The sequence below is a fragment of the Sphaeramia orbicularis genome, chromosome 7 (assembly GCF_902148855.1).
Source record: "Sphaeramia orbicularis chromosome 7, fSphaOr1.1, whole genome shotgun sequence".
NCBI lineage: Eukaryota > Metazoa > Chordata > Actinopteri > Kurtiformes > Apogonidae > Sphaeramia > Sphaeramia orbicularis.
Window position 1 is genome coordinate 45,219,745 of NC_043963.1, and position 15,866 is coordinate 45,235,610.

A 15,866-nucleotide genomic window follows, 5' to 3' on the forward strand; every position below is an offset into this window, starting at 1 on the left:
TGGAATCGAAACCAGGACCTTCTTGCTGTCAGGGACGAGTTCTAACCACTGCACCCACCGTGTCGCCACTGCAATTCAATGAGCTTGATTATTTTATTTATCAAATAAGACCATGACTTTTCACAAAGTGTCTTTAGTTCAGTGTCAGAACACATGCCTCACATACAGTCAGTGAAAAAGTTAGGACTTGGTTTCCAAAGTCATTTCTCTACATGTTTCTAACACTCAACTTCTTGCTCCTTCACCGAAAAAATGTGTAAAAATGTGTTTGTAATGTAGGTAACACAGAAAAAGGTTCTGTCACTGTAAGAGACACCTGCACAAGGTATTCTGGGATGCACTGTTAGATATGTATGTAACAGTTTAAGGACGTATCTCCGGTTTGTACGGTAGAATTCAATACAGTTGATCTAGTCAAAAAGTAGACTTTCATTAACCACATGTGGTCACCTCCTTCTGTGTCTGTCACATTCACATACAGACGTTACAGTATTCACCCGCGGCGCTCGAGCCACAGTGCATATGAGCGCAGCTCATACTGTCATGTACAGTGTACACATCTGCGAATCCACGGCGCACGTTAACGTGGGTCTGAAGGAAAGAACAACTTTACCCAAATAAAGAGCAACACTTTTAAATGCTAGTAAAAATATATTCTATTGAATGGATCGAATTTTATTGATACAAACATTCAATAACCGATGCATCACGATATCATTCCAAACTTTTCATTCACTCGCAGCTTCTTTACTGGTGCACTCGGATCGTGCATGCGCGTGTTGGCGTATCGATACATATCAGATAATCTTCCCATCCCTAGTACAGACAATTTACATGAAAGGACTGACACAGACGACCTGGACTTTACAGTCGTCTGGAGGCCAGAGGACTTCAGATCCATTCAAAGATATGATCATATATTGGAAATCTGTCCCAAAGTATGACTTATATAGTGAATTAAATTAAGATGAACAAATTCAGCTAGCACAAAATGTATAGAAGGGAATGATGTTTTGACTCTTTAAGTTCTTTATTCTTTATTTTTACTATTAAAAAATGAAATCCTATATCTAATTTTGTTTTTTCTTGTCATTTATCTCTAAACAACTTCCCATCATTTATGATGCAACATTTATAAGTATTATAATCAAAAAATATTTTCTGTAATGCACAACTTGTTTTGAACAATATTAAAAGTATGTGTCACCCATGAATAACAGTATGTACATGTAAACAGTATGTACACCTGAACCAAGTCTATATAAAAATAGTGCTTTTATTCTTGAGAAATATTGAATAAACCAGGATAAAGTTTGTCTCATACAGGGAAATTGGTTTCGGACAAAACAATAATATAACAACACTGCATTGTTCATTTCAGAATAGAAGATTATTGCACATAAATCCCATTTAAAGGATTATATGGATTATATGTGTACAAAAGGTACACAAAATAAAATGTGGTCTGTGACAGATCCTGAATCTGTCTGATTATCAGACCAAAACACACTTGTTGATGTTAACAGCAGCAGAAGCAGAGGGCCAGACCAGGTCTGAGTGGCTTCATACACCACTTGGCCATGACTACATATAGAAAGAAAAGCACATCCATGAGATAAAAACACAAACAAAGGATCATGTGGAGGCTGAATGTCTTCGTAGCTGTGGACACTCGTGTGTTGTCAGTGTGAAGGTGTGTCTTACTTCCAAAAACCCAACAGGATGCAGAACAGTCCCAGGTGGAAAAGGCATAACCAGCAGCTGTCAGGCAGTTTAGCCAGGTTACAAATGACAGGAAAAAGACAACATAAATGTCTTAAGGAGTAATGATGCTTGCAGTTAGAAAAAAAAAAAAAAAACATCTGGGAGTTTGAAAAGTCACAGCATATGGGTCACTCCATACAGACTCACAGTGGATAAACCAGTTTGTCATGGATTTTCTTGAAATGAATCATGCAGAAAATGTAAGTTTCACCATGAGGGCAGCATTTGAAAGATTATCTTATAGACTGTTAAATAGAGTAGATGATTACAACGATAAATGGGCCCACTACTTGTGTGTGAATGGTCGCACATGTGGATGGGTGGTATGTATGTCTGGGAGTCAGTGGGTGTGTGCGCATATGCTTGTGTGGGAGAGTGGGGGACTGGAGGGTGTGTGGGGTTTGGAGGTTGGGCTTGGTGGGCATCCGTGGCATCGGGGTGCGCACTGGCCTGCAGCAGGTGGCGATCTGGGCCGGCCTGGCCGCCCGGTGTGCTGGGTGGGACCCCTGCCCGGGGAGACGGGTGGCTCCTGGGCTCGTGGGGCTCAGGGACCGGCACCTCGGCTGTCCCTGGGTGGTCAGCCCCCGGCGGGGGGAGTGGCGGCTGGCGTCCCTAGCCCCCTGGGGCCTGTGCTCGGCTACTGTGGGGCCTCTGGCGGGGGCCTCCCTCGACCATCTTCGGGGCGGGCACACTGTTGCCTCTCGGGGGGGCGGGCTGGATCCCCCCTCTCTGAGGTGTCTGCTGGTTGGCTGTGCCTTGGGGCCCTCTGTGTTGGTCCCTGATCCTTGGAGGGAGTGCGGTTGTGGTTGCATGTCTGTGTTCTTCACCTCAGTCTGTTTGCCTGGTTCACTCTGTCACAGCAGATGAATGTGAACAACTGATGTGTGGATTTGTTACTGCTATTATTTGTTATAGGTATTATTTGTGCGAATGTGGGATACGATATTTTGTTCATGCTTTCTTTTCTTATGTAATGATAATGATATTCATCATTTCATAGGTCTAATGTTTTTCATTGTTGTTGTTGTTGTTTTTTTTGTAGTTTTGTTTTGTTTTTTTTTCTCTCTTTTTTTCCCAATTTACTCAGTTCTGGTTGTAGTTATTGTCACCATTATAATTGTCTCCATGGTTGTTACTGTTTGTATTGTTGATACTTTCTTGTGAGGGTCTTCACCACCTTCTTCTCTCTTGTTCTCTCCCCTTCTTCTACCCCCCCACCCCCCACCCTCCATGTCAGGTCCGGTATCGAAATGTGGTTCAACAAAACTCATAATAAACACAGTAGAATATCAAAGGGTGCTTCATATACTTTATGAAGTTACCCTTGGCAACGCAAATTTGTTCAGCACCAAAGGGAACCAGACTACCATTCTGCTGTTAGGACGCTGGACAAGACAAGTAGAAAAAAAAAAAAGTAGTGTGAGATACTCCCTGGTAAAATGTCCAAATAAAAGAGGATACACAAGCAAAGGTGTCAGAAAAATGGGCAATGATGACTGGGAGTACAGTTGGTGTCGGCTGCTGCCTTATCGGTACAGACAGCTGCTCCCATAAAAAAAGGAGAAAAAAAAAAAAAATGGGCCCATTACTTCTCCTACACGGGTCAATGACGTTTCCAGCTCAAGAATTTGAACTGGACTTAGTGACAATAATGACAGCTGTAACCATGTATATGTGTATTGTTGGCATTGTCTTTATTACTTACCAGGAGGTATTGTGATCACTTTGCTTTGTGTTTGTTTGCGTGTTTGTTTGTTTGTCATTAACTTTACAAGAAAACTATTCCAAACATCTTTACCAAATTGTACCCACAGATAGGCCTAGGCCCTGGGACGAACACATTAAATTTTGGGCCAAGTAGGCCAAAGTTCAAGGTCACAACAAGGTCACAAATTGTCAAATTTTCCTATCTCTCATCATTGAGCACTTTTCGAAAATTCATAAAAAATTCAAAATGACTCCGATTAGCCTCCAATTTGATCCAGCCGTAGCTTGTAACAGTATTTTGTATCTGGCACAAAATTGTCCACATCCACTGTGGAATGTGGACTCTGTGGACATTTAAATTTAACATTGGAAATCCCATTTACCACACATTTTTCATTATAACTCAATATTTGATTGGAATTTAATATAATTTGACATACACATGACTGGTACCAAGCTTCAACTTTTTCTGCGGTATAGAACAACCTTGAAACTGTTTAATTTAAAAAGAAATAGTCGATCCACACATGCACACCGTTTGGGTACTTGGCGGAGGTTTGCGTTCTCTGAACACTTGTTATTTTATGTTTTGTCTCGTTTGAGACTGTCCACGTCTTCAGTGTAGTTGCAGTGATAACTGCCTCAAGGTGAAAAGTGCTCCTACATGATTTATGAACTAACTTAACCTGAGGCTAACCTAGTTTTTCAAATACGGGGGAACTGGAGAATAAAGCTACGACAGAGCATTAGGGCCTCATAAGAAAATAAAAACACTTGTCACTATGAATATGAAGTCATACAATATCAATATAAAACCTGTAATTTTGTGATAATAAAGTCAAATACTAAAAGAATCACATTGTTATGAGAATAAAGTCACAGTTATAAAAAAACCTCATAATTTAACAAAAATGTCATTCGTTTATGAAACGAAAGTCGTCATATTCTGACAATAAAGCCATAATATTACAAGAGTAATGTCGTAATTTAAAAACAGGTGGGAAAAATATCATAATTTACCAGAATAAAGTCGTACTCTGCTCATCCACAGCAGTAGTATCTGTGTTGTATAAAGTACTTGACCTGAACTAGACGTAAATCTCCTCAGTACCAGTAGATCATGCATATATTCACTGGGATCAGTACACGGTCTACTGTAAATGGACTTTGGATCAGCTGGTTCTGGGCCCTAGTTTTGGACCCTGGTTGTCAGTAATGATGAGACCATGTATATTTGTTTGTTTCAAGTAGGGCTGCACGATTAATTGATTTTAAATCGAAATCGGATTTTTAAATCAGGACGATATTTAAAAAAGGGAGATCGTAAAATCGATTTCATCTCTCTCGTGCCTCTGGGCCGCACACTTGCAGGGCTACCGTAGGCTCCTCCTCCTATCAGTGACAGCGGTCTGTCACAGAAGTCCGTATAATGACCGGACTTTAAATGTGTTACTGAGCCCGCAGTACTTATAGCAATGTAAGCCGTGGCTTCACACACGGATCCCGCAACTGAAATATAACTGCATGCGGATCATTCATCTTCCGTTGTCCCGGATCCGTACCGTACTGTCTTCTTCCAAGCCAGGTCCGGGTCTCGGGGTCAGCAGCCTCAGCAGAGGAGCTCAGACAGCCTCTGCTCACACACATCCACCAGCTCCAGGATAGAATCCCTCCAGTGTGTCCTGGGTCGGTCTGTTCCACGCACGGATCCTCCAGTTTAAATAGAACCGCATGAGGATCACTCATATTACGTGGTCCACGCACGACTGATACCTGTCACTGACTTACATTGGTATCACTTATGCGGGCCCAGATACCCCCCCAAAAAAAAAAACAAAAAAAAAAACAAAAATTTTTTTAATAATTAATTTAGTCCTCTTACTTGCTAAATTTTTCATTCACAAAGGTTAGTTCTGTAACACAAAACCAAATATTATTTATTTTTTGAAAGATGTTGAACTTTATTTAAAGCTGTTAGATAAATCTGGAAACAAAAAGGCTCTAAAAAACATAAGTATTTGCTCTGATTTGGAAATTGTACTGTAGTGTATTCCCCCTGGCAAACTTATGTTATTTTCTTGTATACATTGTTTGTATACTCTACTTCATTCAATAAAGATTTAATTAAGAAAAAATAAACTTCTGTGGGTTCATCACGTGATACCATCACAGATTTGAGGTCAGAGCAGTGCCTTGCATTGTGGGCTGCTCACGAAAACGACATGCTGACTTCTGTTGTCTTTTGTAGTTTTACCCACAAATCGAAATCTAAAGTCGAGTTTTTTAGAGGAAAGAATCAGGATTTTTTTTTTTTTTTGCCAAAATCGTGCAGCCCTAGTTTCAAGTAAAAATAGCGCTGATCCCCTCCACCCTGGATGTCAGGATACTCCATTTCTGTCCACATGTCAGTGTTCGTGGACCACTTGTTCTTTGGTAGCTCGTACGGATCCATGTCCAGTCCAATTGTCCTTAATTTAATTTCATATTTCACAGTTTCCCAGTCTCGCTGTGTTTACTGCTATACTCTGTCATGTTGAGCAGGTTGGTTTTTGCCACTCAGTCTGACTTAGAGGGGCGTGGCCCAGGGGGGAAGTGACGTATGTGCATACCCTCTATTGTCTAAAGGTTTCATGAATATAAAATAAATAGTCGTTAGAACTGCTAACCAAACTGACGTTCCCTCCTGACACAGAGGCGTCTCCATGGTTACTGACCTTTCTGTATTCTGATTGGCTGACAGGTGTCCCTTTGTTTAGTCTTAAAGGGACTGTTTAGTAAATGTTCTTCAGTGTCTGAAATGACATGTCTGTGACTAAACTCAGTTCAGTCCTGCTGCCATGATGTGTCTGATGGGGATCCTGATCAACTGAACTCAACTAAACCTGTTGATCAACTCAAACAGTGAGTGTGAAGTTCTGGAACGACGAGCCACTGTTAGCATGTTCAGCATGGGGAGAACTGGATTGTATTATTGAAGGACAAAGTAAGATGTTTAAAGACAACTGCTTTAGTCTGGACATAAGGGGGAATGGAACAACACGTTTCATTTAGGGACAACTATTTATTCGAGTACTTCTAAAATGATTCAACTGTTGGTTGGTGTACGTCTATGATGAGGGATTTGTGCCCAGCCGTGGGAGCCGGGTTTCTGCGCTGTCTCCGAGCTACAAAGAGAAGCCGTATATGAAGGAAATACTGAATATAGCAGGCGTTTGGACGTGTACCGACACAAAAAGGATTCATGTAAAACTGATAAATGCACGGCAGACACAAACTGACCTGTGTGGTGTTCCTGGGGGAATGGTCTGTGGGCCCAAACAGCCCCCAGGGGCTTAATGGACCAGTTCTAGTTCCACCCAGGTGACGCACACACAGGTGAGTTTGAGCAGGGCTTTGAGCTGATGGTTTCATGGAAATATTAATTTCCATATTTGGGTCTGGTATTTTAGTGTTGTGTATGTATATATATTTATGTAGAGTATAGTTTGGGTTTTGGTCATGTATCATTCACTGTTTGATAGCTTGTGTGTGTAAATGGTTGTATAGTTGTTCTATCTCCTTCCACTGGAGGCAGCACTGTGTACAAAAGCCTCAGTTGTCTTCAGTTTTTCTTGGGTTGGTTGAGTATGGTGTGGAGTGGGTTTGAGTTGATGATGGATGGTCTGTTTTGATTCATGTTTACTGATGATTTATTGAAATTAAAGCTGAAGGGTAAAAACCTTCCAAGTGCTTTGGACTGAATTCAGTTTTCCACTGTTTTTGACGCCTTGACCAGTTTGACCAGCTCCAAACTCACTCAGATGTTGATTCTCAGTGGGATCAGCAGGGCCAGGACACCTTTCCCACGACAGGGGGTCATGTGACTCATGTAGACCTCCAGGTGTGTCCACCTGTCGGTGTCTGTGTGGACAGACATAATGTGAGCTCATTGTTGATGATTGGTCCACAGAGTGGAGCAGCAGAGCTCAGAGGTTCCCTTTGGTCTTCAGGATCAGACTCAGCTGGACTCCATATTTAAGGTGTGTACATGTCCAACATCTACTGGTCCATCTCTTCTGTCCAATCATCTCCTGCTGCTGGTTTCAGACCAGTGGACGTCACTGTGTCCAACATGGACCTGAGCTTTGGTCCATGGGTGGACTTTGTGTCTTTCATCATGTTTTGTGTTCCAGCTGCTGGAGGAGAACATCTGCACTTTTGTCAAGAACGAACTGAAGAAGTTCCACCAGGTTCTGAGTACAGATTACCCAGAATCCTTAGAGAGTCTGAAGGATGAGGATGAAGAGCAGAGGAGGAGCTCAGAGGCTTTTCTGAAGATCACACTGAACTTCCTGAGGAGGCTGAAGCAGGAGGAGCTGGCTGAGCGTCTGCACAGCAGTAAGACCATTCTGTACAGATTGAACAGAAGAAAATACTTGGATTTACTGTGAGACTGATGGTTTGATCTGGGTCTGCATTCAGGAAGTCGGTCTGGAGTTCAGCGTGAACTGAAACGTAACCTGCAGCAGAAGTTTGAGTGTGTGTTTGAAGGCATCGCTAAAGCAGGAAACCCCAAAACCCTCCTGAACCAGATCTACACAGAGCTCTACATCTCAGAGGGAGGGGCTACAGAGGTCAACCAGGACCATGAGGTCAGACAGATTGAAACAGCATCCAGGAACCCACACAGACCACCAACAACCATCACATGTGAAGACATCTTTAAAACACCACCTGACAGAGATCAGCCAATCAGAACAGTGCTGACAAAGGGTGTGGCTGGCATCGGGAAAACAGTTTCCACACAGAAGGTCAGTCTGGACTGGGCCGAAGACAAAGCCAACCAGGACATCCACTTCATATTTCCATTCACCTTCAGAGAGCTGAATGTGCTGAAACAGAAGAAGTTCAGCTTGGTGGAACTGGTTCATCACTTCTTCACTGAAACCAAAGAAGCAGGAATCTGGATCTTTGCAGACCTCCAGGTGGTGTTCATCTTAGATGGTCTGGATGAGTGTCGACCTCCTCTGGACTTCAACAACACTCAGATCCTGACTGATGTGACAGAGTCCACCTCAGTGGATGTGCTGCTGATGAACCTCATCAGGGGGAACCTGCTTCCCTCTGCTCGCCTCTGGATAACCACACGACCTGCAGCAGCCAATCAGATCCCTGCTCAGTGTGTTGACATGGTGACAGAGGTCAGAGGGTTCACTGACCCACAAAAGGAGGAGTATTTCAGGAAGAGGTTCACAGATGAAGAACAGACCAACACAATCATCTCCCACATCAAGACGTCACGAAGCGTCCACATCATGTGTCACATCCCAGTCTTCTGCTGGATCACTGCTACAGTTCTGGAGGACGTGTTGAAGACCACAGACAGAAGACAACTGCCCAAGACCCTGACTGAGATGTACATCCACTTCCTGGTGGTTCAGGCCAAACTGAAGAATGTCAAGTATGATGGAAGATCTGAGACAGATCCACACTGGAGTCCAGAGACCAGGAAGATGATTGAGTCGCTGGGAAAACTGGCCTTTGAGCAGCTGAAGAAAGGAAACCTGATCTTCTATGAATCAGACCTGACAGAGTGTGGCATCGATATCAGCTCAGCCTCAGTGTACTCAGGAGTGTTCACAGAGGTCTTCAAAGAGGAGAGAGGACTGTACCAGGACAAGAGGTTCTGCTTCATCCATCTGAGTGTCCAGGAGTTTGTGGCTGCTCTTCATGTCCATCAGACCTTCACCAACACTGGAGTCAATCTGCTGTCAGAAGAACAAACATCTGTTTTGTCTGAACTATCAAAGGACAAATCTGTCCAGTTGTACCAGACTGCTGTGGACCAGGCCTTACAGAGTCCAAATGGACACCTGGACCTGTTCCTCCGCTTCCTCCTGGGTCTATCACTGCAGACCAATCAGAGTCTCCTACAAAGTCTGGTGAAACCAACAGGAAGCAGCTCAAAGACCAACCAGAAAACTGTTGAGTACATCAAGAAGAAGATCAGTGAGAATGTGTCTGCAGAGAGAAGCATCAACTTGTTCCACTGTCTGAATGAACTGGAGGATGGGTCTCTGGTGGATCAGATCCAACAGTAACTGAGATCAGGACGTCTGTCCACAGAACAACTGTCTCCTGCTCAGTGGTCAGCTCTGGCCTTCATCTCACTGTCATCAGAAAAAGACCTGGATTAGTTTGACCTGAAGGAATACTCTGGTTCAGAGGAGGTTCTTCTGAGGCTGCTGCCAGTGGTCAAAGCCTCCAACAAAGCTCTGTGAGAACAAACAGTTGGATCAAACATCTCAAATATGGATCTATCATTTCAAACAGATCAATAACTTTATATTCCTCCCTTTTGTTTTGTCCAGACTCAGTGACTGTAACCTGTCAGAGAGAAGCTGTGAAGCTCTGTCCTCAGTTCTCAGATCCCAGTCCTGTAGTCTGACACATCTGGATCTAAGCAACAATGACCTGAAGGATTCAGGAGTGAAGATCCTGTCAGATGGACTGAAGAGTCCAGGATGCAGACTGGACACCCTCAGGTCAGGGTTCAACAAAGAACACAACACATCATTTCAATGTTTGTCTCCAGTTGTTGAATGGATTGAACTTGTCAGTGGTTGTTTGTGTTGAACTCCAGACCAGTTCTACTGATCTTCAACTGTGTTCAGAGTCTGGAACTCATAGACTTTACACATTGAAGTCATGTTGGTGAAGTCCCATGCATTCACAGACTCTGTTCAATGACTCCAACTCTACTGATCTCCATCCTCAGTTGATGGATGTGATGTTTTGTGTTGCAGATTGTCAGGATGTCTGATCACAGAGGAAGGATGTTCTTCTCTGGTCTCAGCCCTACTATCCAATCCGTCCCATCTCAGACAGCTAGACCTGAGCTACAACCATCCAGGAGCCTCTGGACAGGAGCTGTCTGATCTAGTGGAGGATCCATACTGGAGACTGGACACTGTCAGGTATGGACTGAGCTGATGCCTCCACAGATAATGGCAGATAGAACAGGTAGAGCTGACAGGAACCATCTGTCAGAGCTGGGATCCATCCTGTATGAAGGTCCAGCACATGTCCACAGACAAACAGACTCAGTCAGTGATTCAGAAGGAACCATTTCGTGGATGTGAACAGAAAAGCTTCAGTGGATCAGAGTGATGGAATGTCCATGTTTCCAGCTGCTCTGAGCCTCCTCCTCCTTTCAGGTTGGAGCCTGCTGGAGTCCAAATGTTGAAACCAGGTCCAAGGAAGTGTAAGTGTGATTTCATTAGATTCATTAAAACCAACCTGAACCCAAACTGGGACCTGGTTCCACATTCTAAACATCTACAGTGTTCATGAAGACAGTCAGTTTAGTGGAAGGATGAGCTGATAGCTGATTGGTCAGGACTGGTACTACATGGACCCATATACCCTGAGCAGTGAGTCCCCAGGTCCAGTCCCAGACTATTTAGTGCATATCAGAGCTCTAGTGTCTTAATGCACATTTATAGTCTGTACTGTCACTGACTGACAAAGAATTAAATGTACACGCTAGGGATGTCCCGATCCGATCTAAAGACTGGTGTTGGCAGCCGATCTGGCATTTTTTAGAAGATCAGATCAGATTTAGTCATGAGATTGGGCCGATCCGGGGCTCCGCTCATACTCGGACACAAAGCAGATGTCTGCTGGACACGTCCATGCAAAGCTAAATTTTTACGACTCCGCGTACGCATACTCTGTGTCACACATTGTCGGATGATGTAAATGTAGGAAATTGGTATGCTCGAATATGAAACCTCAAACATCCGCAGAGTCCACGTCGGTCACAGTACACACACAGTGCGCCCAACTCTGCGGGATCTTTTAGGGAATTAGTAAAGCGTCGTTAAGTTTCACTTTCAGTTTGTGTGGTTATGTGATATGCGTGTGCTCATTGTCAGGTACATACGGCACGGAACACACTGCCGTCTAATCCCTGGACAGACCTGTCCATAGACACGCTATAGCAGGGGTGGCAAACATACAGCCTGCGGGTCAAACCCGGCCCAGCAAAGCTCTAATTTGTCCCACAGTATGAATTTGGAAAGTGTAAAAATGACACTAAAGTTATTAAGAGTCAAAGGTGTCATAGTTGTTTTAGTTCAGGTTCCACATTCAGCCCAACTGGGATCTCCAATAAAATAATAGTATAATAACCTATAAATAATAATATAAATTACTCCAAATTTAAATCAAAATTTCACTGTAAAAATAGTCAGTATCGGTACCAGGTTGGTATCGACAAAACTAATCATTAACAAATCGGATTGGAAGCAAAAAAATCCAGACTGGGATATCACTAGTACCAACAATAATCCAGGGGCCATTCTACATCTGAACATGGATGGATTTCATTATGAACGTCTGTCTGAAGCACTGCATCAACACCAAAACCATTAAACCCACAAAAATAACAACAATTCAACCAAACACAAAATCATCAGAACCATAAAACAAACCAATTAAAGTCCATGGTTCAGTCCATGGTTCGGTTCGTAGGTTCAGTCCAGTGTCTTCTATATGGATTCATCAGCTCAATCCAACATTTGTCACATATGTGTTTTTAGTCCATTTCCACATTTCAGTCCGCTGGTGGATCCATTAAACCAGTTGGTTCCAGTGGGCCGTCCTTCACTGGACCATTTGTGTTGTTGGTTTTTTTCCTGCTGTCAACATGATTGTAAACACATACATTTGATCGGAGCCCTCTAACCCTAACCCTCAGTCCAAACCATGACAGAAACATTCACCCTTCATGTTGAACACTGGCTCCATCCTCTAATTACAGATTCATGGTCATAAACCACCCAGTGGTTTTGGCTGTCACCTCCATCCAGCCTCTCTCTGGACTGTTTGGATGATGCTCTGAACAAATCCATGCACACATTTGGACACTTCCACTCACTTGTTCTTTTCAACACTTCCTTTAATGGTTCACATATTGAATTGATCTAAACCTGGGGCTCAAATCCATCATTTGTCCCATTCTTTGTGTTTCTGTCAGTAACTGAAAATGTGTTCAATACCATTTTCTGTTTGACAAAGAAGGAAAATCCAGTCCTTTAGAAATGTTGAATCTGCTGTTTCTGATCAGGAAAATCAAACAGGAAAATCAAATTGTTTCTGTTTTTATTGAACGTCTGTTGGTGAAAATGTGCTCAGAAACAACAGATCCATCCTATAAAACAATGCATTTATCTGTTATTGATCAGTATTGATCAGAGTCAGACTCACACATGATCCATCCATCATTAACAGTTGAATTGAACCCAGTGATGTGATCAGACTGTCAGTCAATCAGCTGATCACTGATCAATAACTGCAGCTGAATTGTGTTTTCTTCTGTCCATCAGATTTCTGTGAACTCACCCTGGATCCAAACACAGCGCACAGAGAACTGAAACTGTCTGAAAACAACAAGAAGGTGGAACGAGTGAAGAAGGTTCAGTCATATCCTAAACATCGGGACAGATTATCTACTATCATCAGCTGATGTGTTCAACTGGTCTGACTGGTCGCTGTTACTGGGAGGTCCAGTGGAGTGGAGAGGTTAATATATCAGTGACTTACAGAGGAATCAGAAGGAAAGGATTCGGTAATGACTGTGTGTTTGGAGGAAATGATCAGTCCTGGAATCTGGAGTGTTATGAAGGTGGATACAGGGTCTCTCATAAAGACAAACACACATCCCTCCCACAGTCCTCCTCCTCCTCCTCTGGTTCAGTATCAGTGTATGTGGACTGTCCTGCTGGATCTGTGTCCTTCTACAGAGTCTCCTCTAACAAACTGATCCACCTCCACACCTTCAACACCACATCCACTGAACCACTGTTTGCTGGATTTGGTTTGGGTTCTGGATCCTCAGTGCGTTTGTGTGATGTGTAGTTCTGTTGTGTAGTTGTGTTCATGGACATGTGGTTGTGTAGATGTTAACGCAAACATCTGGACTTTCTACTGCTCACATTTCATAAACAGCCTTTAGTTTAATGTGTGGGAGGTGTTGGTCCATAAATGTGAATGTGAGCCTTACTGCCACCACCTGGTCTGGAGTGGGAATTACAACTGTACATCCAAACTGACCAAACTACTCATTTATGTCATTATTCAATTATCTGAATCTAATTAAAGCCTCATCTTCACCATATAGTTAAAAACTCAGTCCAGGCTTAAACTTACCTCAGTCTGAAGTCCATGTGAAACCAGCTGGGTGGAGTAGAAGCCATCGTTAAACACCAACTCAACATCAAGCGGTGGTCAAACTGTCTCCTGAACCCAAACTGAGTCAACGCCAACATATTCCACAGACACTGAGTATCCATCAACACAACATGGAGATGGAACCAAATCAACTCCACTGATTTAACACTTTCACACATTGGACCGAACTCACAGTTATTACACTTACAAATGTACTGTAGAATCCGATCTATGGCATCAAATACCGACTGGATAAAGAATCAACGGAATGTTTGGAAAGGAAACATTCAACATCCAGGGAACTCATTATTTATGTGGATTCATAACATTAAATTCACAGTCACAACTATATGTTGGACTGAGGTGATTATATGAACAGGTCAGTTTGGTGGATTAAACTTTAACTGTTGATGGAAACTATTCCATTTTTCTGTTCACAAATAGAAGTAAATAACAATAAATTCATATTTCATCAAGAAATAATAATGTACTTACTTTACTATTTTCAGGTTGGGTTTTTTTTGGCAAAACATATTTTAAAACTCATGAGTAATAATAATAAATATATTTCAATATTGAAAACCTCATTTGTGTTAGATATCTTCTACATACTGGTGTATGAACCATTACAGAAACATTCAAACTGATAATGATGTCATTACCACTGCTGTTCATTTAGGGGGGCTGTGACATAAACCTTACATTGGGTGGTGGTTTAATGAATGTGTTCATCACTGTAAATAAATATATATTTATCCATGTTTGTAGATCATTTGGACTTGGTCATGTTAGTAGTAGTTGTCCAACTGTAAAGGTGTGTGCAGCCCTGCCCTGGTCCATCTAATCTAATATCAATATGGACTCAAATCCACAGGATGGAACCTTTACCTCAACAAACACTGTGGACACTCTCCCAATAATCCTCCTGTCAGTCTGCACTTCTGAGCCTCTGTCAGTGTGGGCTGATGGACCACCACCAACAGTTGGGTTTGGGTCTGATCTGGGTTCCTGATGGTCCTGTGGACCTTCTGGATGCACTGTCTGTTGTTCATGTCCTGGATGAGGTGAAGGAAAAACACCATTTGATGGAAACACATGGAGAAGATCAGTCTACTCCTTCAACTATTGAGATGTCGTCCACCAGTGACCAGGTGGATGGCTTTGTGGTTACTTCACTGTCCGTTAGCATGTTGTGTATTTGTGAGAGAAGCTGTGGTCACATGGGGTCGCCTGGAATTCAAATGGGGTCACCTGAAATTCCTAGTAATTGATAAAAAACAAAACAAAACAAAACAAATCCCCTTACCAATAGAAAATATATGGTGAGTTGACAGAGACAATCACATATATAAAAGACATGACAAACTGTGAGTGTGAAACTGAAGCACTGTGGTTCTGTTTATCTGTCAAATGTTCATTGTGGTCAGTTTCAGATGCTGCAGCTCTTTCATAATTCATAGTTTGAGTTTTTGTTTGTTCAGTATTAATTGTCAGCCTTGTAAATCCAAGCTGGACTGACTGTACATATCCTGAAGGAAAATCAAATTCTCACTTTGTGCAGTAATCTGCACCTGGCTTTTCTTCCTCTGTCCTTAAAAATATACATTATATAGACTAAATGTCATCTAAAATTAAAGGTGGGGTATGAGAACTTAGAAAAACGGTTCGAGCAAGCTACATTTTGAAAATACTCAATTCAAAAGTCCAAACCCCTTTCTTTAGACGTCCCTCCGAAGCCACGCCTCCAGAGTAGTGGCACGTGCAATGCTTGTTCCTGAGGGTTCATGAGTGCTGCACAGCAACAATTCGCCGGCTGAGGCTCTGCTCCATCCCCGGCTTGGGCTCCTACACCATCTACTGTCCGGCCCGGCCACAACCACAGCTCCGTGTCCTACACGAGCTGAGGCTCTGTCGCTGGCTAAAGTCCAGTACGGCCCCGCCTGGGGCTCCGACGCCGACTACGGCTGAGGCTCCGGCTCGTGTATCCATCCATACCTCATTCAGTCTCCTCTAACACCCCCGCTCTTCCAGAACAGCCCCAGTTCATACCTATGGGACTAATCTTACATTTCCTAGTGATTTATGTTAGTGACAAAACAGTTTGCCGGTGAACTTTCCATCCTAATAGAACTAATATAGCCAGGTTCTGGCTTCACTTCCAGCCTCTGGGAATGCACGACTCA

General features: G+C 42.9%; 1 pseudogene; it reads left to right on the forward strand.

Annotated features, from left to right (window-relative positions):
- Nucleotides 1-7,097: 7,097 nt before the first annotated feature.
- Nucleotides 7,098-15,866, forward strand: part of LOC115422481 (NACHT, LRR and PYD domains-containing protein 12-like) — a 53,365-nt pseudogene continuing 44,596 nt past the window's right edge.